Source organism: Coptis chinensis, chromosome 1 (genome assembly GCF_015680905.1).
Source record: "Coptis chinensis isolate HL-2020 chromosome 1, ASM1568090v1, whole genome shotgun sequence".
NCBI lineage: Eukaryota > Viridiplantae > Streptophyta > Magnoliopsida > Ranunculales > Ranunculaceae > Coptis > Coptis chinensis.
The window spans coordinates 47,749,648-47,757,732 of NC_141456.1; the positions used below are offsets into that span (position 1 = coordinate 47,749,648).

Consider the following 8,085-nt stretch of genomic DNA (forward strand, 5'->3'; position numbering starts at 1 on the left):
AACTAGGAGTGGAACGAATTTGTTACTCCACTCTATTTTGATAGAATTGAGAGTAGAACTTTGATAAATATAGGCTCATAAGATAGTTTTAGTTTATTTACGTTTTGAGTTTCATCGTTCATTTCGTAGGTAAGCTATTCAATTTTATCATTATCAGAAGTCATTTTCTTCAATCGTTATCTCGCTACAGAATGGTTTCGGATAGTGCCTATGACATTTTTGATTCCCATCATCAGTTTTTACCATACAAGGAGAATCTGGTTTAGACTGGCCACATGGACCGTGAATCATGAATTCCACAATTGCATTATACACAACTTTGTCAGCAGGGTCAAGAAATTCGGTAGATATAACTCTGTTGACTTGCAAAGGGGTGGAAGGCTTTGCTGAGTTCTCCAAAAATAGCAAGATATGAGCATGGGGAAAGCCTCTCTTTTGGAACTCTATTGTGTAGAGAGCTGCAATTAATTGGAAGTTAGTATCAAATTTTCATACTTTAGTAATATAATATTTACTAAAACTTAACAGTAAATATAAAAACTTTCCAACAAATTGTTTACAGATGCTATGTAAAAAAGTTGCAAACTAACAGAAGCAATGGAAATAAACTAAGAAGTGGACCACTTCACCACTCTTTGATTGACTGTTCAAACTGAGTTTAGAAAGGGATAAAATGGAAGGAAACTATTACTGATGAGAATTAGTCTCATTTTTTATGATAAAAGTAGTAGAGACATAATCATATAATTCCATATATGTTGGCATATGTTTTTTCAGGTGAGTGAAATGAATGGGAAGGTGATTGGATTTAAACCTCTGTACGTGGCTGTGACTCAACGCAAAGAAGAGAGGAAGGCAAGGCTGCAGGTGGTGTATTTTACAAATACTAAATGTATTTTGAATTTTAGCTAGGTGGTGTATTTTACAAATACTATCGTAATATCTTGAACTTTGCTATATGAAGTACAATGTATGTCAGCTAAGTTAGCTAGGTTACTTGGATCTTGAATGAAACTGTTAGCAATGAGCCCCCTACAAATATTAATAAAAATAAAATAATAATAATAATAATGTTGGGGAGTTTCAACATACTGATTCACCTTTATAATGTTCTTTTGTTGTTGATTAGATGAAGGTAATTTTCTTTTGCCAAATACTACTGCATCATGTTCTATTAAACTTCATATTAATCATTATCACTATTCAATTTTTAGTTGGTCTTGTTTCTCAAGAGGAGATTTATGTTCTTTGAAGAAGTTTGCATCGCCTGTAAGTGAAATTTATATTAAAAAAAAATGATATTGATGATTTGATTATTGTACCTTCTGCATGTTACTCTTTGCTTCTTAATTTACTATTCTTACTAATTTTCATGCCTTGATTTTTATTGGTAGCTTTTATTGGCATGTCAACAACAAAGTATTCCTAAAAAATGTCAACTTGGAGAATTGTTGTATATGTTGTTAGGAATTAATAACCGTGTCTCATGCCTATGAACACCACAAAACATTTAAACCTTCTTGAATGAAACGTCAAAATTTTAATAACTGTTTAGTTTTTAGTTTGTTTTATTTATTATTATTTTAGTTTGAGTTTTATAAAATAAGGAGTCCGCTTTTTTTTATTTCATTTGTAGAGGAAAAAGGGGTGAAAACCAAAATGGTTTAGGAAGGACAGTGTGGATGATTGCTATCGTTATGTAGGTGGATACTGGGAAGCAAGAGAAACAAAGAAATGGCATGATATTCTGGATATATTTGGGCAGAGTAACGATGCTTCTCCATGTGTAGATGAAAAGTAAGAAACCATTTGGCTTGCCACTCTGAAACTTGTTGTGTCTTAGTTGCTTCCCCTGAATTTTTGATCTGCATGGTCTGGAAAGTGTTGGTCACTTAGTTGTACGTGAGCTCCCCACATGTAAGTTATCTTGAAGAGATTCTATCAATAGTAGTAATTATACTTGATGGTCCATTTCTAGATATTATCTCCTACGACGTGATATTTTGTTACTTTAATGTATTTATTTATTTTACACACACAGTCAGAATAAATATAGTTTTCCTCTACCCCCTAATCAATGTTTGATGGATATAGAATTTTGTGTTTCCCTGTCTTTATTTTATGTTATTTTAGTCTTTCGCTAATCGTTGTAGGAGTTGGTTTTTGTTTTGATCCGCAGGAATTTATTCTTCATATTGTGCTAAACAGATGCGATTTTCCTTTTCAAAGTTAGATTCGTCTGTAGTCAATTTTTTGTTGGTTCCCTTTCCAAGAACAATTTGCTCAGATTCTAGCACCTTTTAATGTGGCACCAGTATTATATGCCTGGTTTTCACCCTGGTGGACCAAGGCTACCCCCTCCACAGCTGTATTTTGGCCAAGGTGGTCCTGGCTTTTTGCCTACAGCGGCTTATGGTTTCCAGCAATAACTATTACCTGGGATTGCCCCTAACCAAATAGCTCCATACCATCATTAGAGACTAGCACAGCCTGGACAGAGGATGGGTGCAAGGAGAAGTAGAACCTCCCGACAAATGCAGCAGGTGGGTTAGCTTTTTTGTTTTTGATTATTTTTTCTTTTTTGTGCTGTCAGTTGTCACAAACTTGTGTGGGGGTTATAGTGTTGTACTGTGACATTGATAGTATTATATGAATTACATTAAAAATTACGAAAGAATAAGTTATAAAAACAACTAAATTAGTAAATTACTTACCTGCCCAAGCTTTTCCGAACCTTTTACGTTTTTGCAAATCCATCATAAGTTCATGCAGCTTGATTTCAAAAACTCTAGGGACAATTTTAGGGAAATCGACGTGTGTATATCCAGGAGCAATCTTGTCAATACATTTTTGAACTTCAGGCCATTTAGGATTGCAAGTAAAAGTTATGAATAGATCAGGAGATCCAGCCCATCGACAAATCGCAATAGCGTCTTGATAGTTTTGCAGCATATAATGTGGACCTCCGGTGAAAGAAGATGGTAGAACTATTCGCCTTCCAACAAAACCTAGTTTTAAATCTCCATAAAATACTGCATCAACTAATCCTTGATAAATCTCAGCACGAATAGTCTGCTGGTTATTTCTAACCCAATCAACTCTAACCTGTTCTACAACACAATAAGAATCAACAATAAGTTGTTGTTTCAAGCATCCACCAAGAACAATTGTTTTTCCTTCTTTTAGTCTCATTTGCAATCTAAAAGCGTAGAACTCCCTCATGCTTATGTTTGTCCTTTTCCCAACTTTGACATTATTCCGATAAGGGATATCAATCCTGTACCCGTCTTCAGCATGGGGAAACAAAAGAGGATATTGCATGGCCATGAAACTTGGGTGCAATTCATTTATTCTTTTCAAGCCATATCCTTTTTTGTCCACCACAATATCACGGAAATTGCTAAATTCACTCTCTTCCTCAACAATAAGTGCAACAACTTCAGATGATATCGGCATGTTATAAAGTCTCCCATCCTTTTGTCTTGTACTAATAAGCTTTATACTGAAATCACCAACTTCAGACTCTTTAAACCTGTCCCTTGCCATTCTATAAGTCTCAGTAAGTTTGTTTGTATTGTTCAACATATCTATCAGTCCCTTCACAATATCTGGATCCAACTCTTCTTCAGATCCGTTTTTCAAAATTTTCTTACTAAGAGAGTTCATTCTGTTCACAACTTCATTATCAGTATTTTATATGTAAAGTTGGGAAAACTTAGGGCGTAAACCTTCAGGTGGAAGCAAGGTGCCAATTTTGTGGTGGTTTTGGCCTTTTATCTTGTAGACGTATGGACCATGACCATTGTTTATTGATTCTTGAACATCACCTCTCGTTGATGTGAAAGCAAACATCTTTGTTATATACTCGATATTTCTCATAAACTTTTTGGATCCGGAGCGAATTGCGATCCATAAGCTCATTTAAAAATCAGGTGTATCTTTCAAAAAAGGTAGCTGAACTTTCCCTCCACCACAACATATAGAAAACTTTGGATTTTTAGCATTTTTCGTTCGGTCATTCCTTTCTTCATACCAAACAATGGCATCACAGTAAGGACATACCGATGTTGGTTCTCCAAAATCCAACGGTTGGAAACAACGCCCTGAATTAAAATGAATATTAAAAACAATAATTAATAATATAAAAAATAAAATAATATTAAAAACTATAACTAATATAATACTAACTTTCATGCAAAACTTCACTTGGTTTCTCATTGGAAACTTCAACTTCCATATGGTCATTGGTATCGTTTTCATCTTCTACTACGAATCATTCCCATCGATTTGAGAATCGTAGTCATCGTCACTTTCTCCAACACCGCCTAGTTGATATAGGTGATTTTTTGGGCATAATGGTTGTCATCACTTGTTTCACCATCACAATTAACATAACCATGAGTTTCAACTGGTTAGATTTCTCTATTACTCAATATACGTCTTCTTTTATATCGGCTATTTTTGGCTTTTTCATTATTTGAATGCGGTCCATCCACTGTATAAGAATAAAACATGTTAAGTACAAATCAAAGCCAAGTAACAATGAACAATGAAGAATGTCTTACCAAGTTCATTAGGAAAAGGCTGTGCAGGAAAAAATCCATCATGTTTAGTGGATGTAGCATCTGTTGACAAAATTAAACAACATTATAATTATAATGGAAGAAGAAAATATTTTTTGGTTACTTGTCCATTAATAATTAAACAAATATTTTTTAAAAGAAAAGACTTATACTTATGGGATATTCAATAGTAGATCGTTCTATGTCTTGAATAGAGGTATTGTCATTATGATTTGAACCGTGTTGATCTTTTCTAAATTTGATTCGACGGTTCTTGAACCAATTCTTTATGTTATCTTCTGAAATTTGACCATGTACTAACAGCTGAGTTGTCAAAAGTTTGATTTCTTCCTTAGTATAATATGAACTCTTTTGATTAAATTTGCATCGTTGTTGGTGACCATCGCTTTCTTGCAAACATAGTTACCTAGTAAGAACTTAGAATCATGTTGGTGTGAAAGAAATAATGTCGTTCATTGTTAATGTGAAATTGCTAAGAGAACTCGAGATGGTGCTTTCTATATAATGGGGATATATTGAAAGAAGACTTGTATAAATAACACTTAGAATTTCAAGAATTGATCGCAGCTTTTTTCTCCTGATTTGAAGATTAATATATAAAGGAATCTCCTGATTTGAGGAGTCTCTCGCTGAAAGAAGACTTGTAGAAAGAACTAATTAGGACTCTTCAAATTGTGTATAGATTAGGAAACTAAATTAGAACTCTTCCCTATTTAAAAAAAAAAAATATGACAGGTGCTGACATTAAAACTTGTCAAAGTAATGGTATTAAAGTGATTTTTTCTATAGGAGGTGCTTCTGGGAGCTACTCTCTTGCGTCCTCTGATGATGCTAGGCAAGTTGCCACATACCTATGGAACAACTTCTTGGGTGGGCAATCCTCATCCCGCCCAATTAGAGATGTTGTTTTGGATGGAATAGATTTTAACATTGAAGGATGTTCAAATCTATTTTGGGATGACCTTGCTAGATACCTCTCCGGATATAGCAAGAAAGGTAAGTAGGTGTATTTCACTGCTACACGACAATGTCCATTTCCTGATGCTTGGGTTGGGGGTGCCTTGACAACAGGCCTTTTAGATTATGTTTGGGTGCAATTTTTCAACAATCCCCCTTGTCGGTATGCCACAGGAAGTATTACCAATCTTGAAGATGCCTGGAAGCAATGTACCACATCCATCCCTGGTGCTCAAATATTCTGAGGACTACCTGATGCTACTCATGCAGCTGGCAGTGGATTCATTCCTGTCAACGATCTCACTTCTGAAGTGCTTCCGGCTATCAAAGGGTCAAGCAAGTATGGAGGCGTCATGTTGTGGTCCAAGTACTATAACGGCAGACCATGGCACAACCTTAATGGCAACAATACTTCCAGATGATCAGCCATGTCAAATTTTGAGTGGACATAAATATCTTAAATACTCAGAACGCTCAATTTACACGTTAACCATGCATTATGGACTCTGCCATTAACGACTTTATTATGCAAAATACAGTTTCGAATATCTTTTACAATTTGTTTCAAATGAGACTTAAGTGGGAGTATCTTTGTTTCCAAAATCTGAGTTTCTTTGTCTCTCATGTGGGCGTCTTTTCCCAGTATTGAAAATTTTGGAAAGTTTTGTGTAACTATTGTGAGCCCCAAATCGTAGCAGATGGGGTAGCCATTTTAGAAAGCTGCATGTTAGCTTAGTAGTTGCGAGATCTGTCAAGTTCCGCTCTTCCCACTTGATCCTGCAAGCCCCAGAAGAAAGCTTTCAGGAACTCTGAAAACTTGACTACAATGTGTGAAGTATGTCATACTGCAGAGTAAAATAAATAAAATGCAAATACCTGTGAGTGGAATAGGAGGATGAAGGCCATTATCTTTTTAATTAATGAAATAGATCGTGGAAAATGTTTGTACTTATTATCTATGATGGTCCAATATCGTTAATTTTCAAAATCGAATTTACATAATAAGTAGAATGACTCGGAATCTTAAGACCTTAGATTTGTCTACATAATAAACAAACTTGATAGGAAACATTACAATATGATCCTCCTTGTATAAGATCCCATAAGATTCCACTCCATTTAGCAATTCACAACTGTCGTCAGCCAAAATTAGCATAGACTTGGAAATTAACATTTTTTCCAAAGCTGCTTTTGCTGCACTAAGCTTCGATGTCTCTTTCTGCTCTGAACACACTGAAGCTAAAAGCTTCCCATCCACCAAAATATTGGTAATATTATTTTTCCCATTCCTCCAATGTTTAATATCAACATTTTTGCCCTGTTTCTGACAAAGCTCATAAAGCATTGTGAGTGGTTGTTGTAGATTTTCAAGCGCAACGATAGGCTCCAACAGTGGACTAAAGACCTACCATAAACATTACATAACTTTATAACTAACAAAAAACAAAAACAGGATCTTCAAAAACTCAGAGTAACTTTTTACCTCCCACATAAACTTTAAATCAAATTTGGCATCCACGTATACAGCCGCAGCAACGGGTTCGACGATATCCACTAGGACTTTTGGTGTTTTTACCTTTCCTCCATACGCTGAGATCTCGCAAGCTTGTTCTTCTTTTTTAATTGCTAAAGAAAATTCATTAACCTACCAAAACAATATACAAACCCGAATATCAAAGCATGATCAAACTAAATATTTAAAGTTTAAAACCAACAGAATATTCTTAGCTTGTGTACCTTTGCATCAAGAGAAGGGCCATTGTGCCTAACAAAATGAAAAAGGCCATGTCGGACTGCAATGCGAGCAAGCTTTTCCGTGTTAATATTGGAAGAACAAAGAAGCCAGAGTTAGTCCTGATCAAGATCAGGGTATGTGATATATACGAAATTTGCAAAAGCAAGCCCCAAAGCAGCATCACCAACGAACTCTAAACATTGGTAAAAATGTAAGATGGCGATGAGTCAGCAAAAGAAGAGTGAGTTAATGCTTTTGCCAATAGCGACTTGTCAGAGAACTTGTAATTCAGAATCTGCTCAATTGCTTCAATCTTCAATTGACAACATGAAGTTGTCATCTTCTATCATATCGCAACCTGTAAATCAAATCAATAAGAAACGACATATTAAGCCCAAAGAACAGAAGGAACCGAAAAGAAAAATATCTTTATATATATATATATATATAATAGAAGTCCCTTTTCAGGCATTCTAAAGGTGTCCACGTTGACAGCCTATGACTTAAACTTAAGTAAGGTAACATGCCCAGTTGATACGCCTATGACTTAAGCAAAAATGCAACACCATACCAAGAACATACTTGAGATTAAGTAATCTTTGAAAGCATAATTTGAAATAAATTGTCGGAAATCAAGTACCTTGCTTCCTAATCAATTTAGTCATACTCGCAATTATCTTAAGCTTACACCATTGCGATATTTCTATGTATTCCCTTAAAACCTCCTGCGTCAAAAAAGAAATACTATACATAAATAATTGATTAGTAAGCCAAGCCAACACATAATTAAAATAACATGGCTTCCTTTGA

General features: G+C 35.0%; 2 pseudogenes; one reads left to right on the forward strand and one right to left on the reverse strand.

The window, feature by feature from the left end:
- The first annotated feature begins 5,311 nt into the window (after positions 1-5,311).
- On the forward strand, positions 5,312-5,962 carry LOC147524330 (hevamine-A-like; annotated as a pseudogene).
- Positions 5,963-6,115: 153 nt separating this feature from the next.
- Positions 6,116-7,615, reverse strand: LOC147524331 (ribonuclease 3-like protein 2; annotated as a pseudogene).
- Between the last annotated feature and the right edge of the window lie 470 nt (positions 7,616-8,085).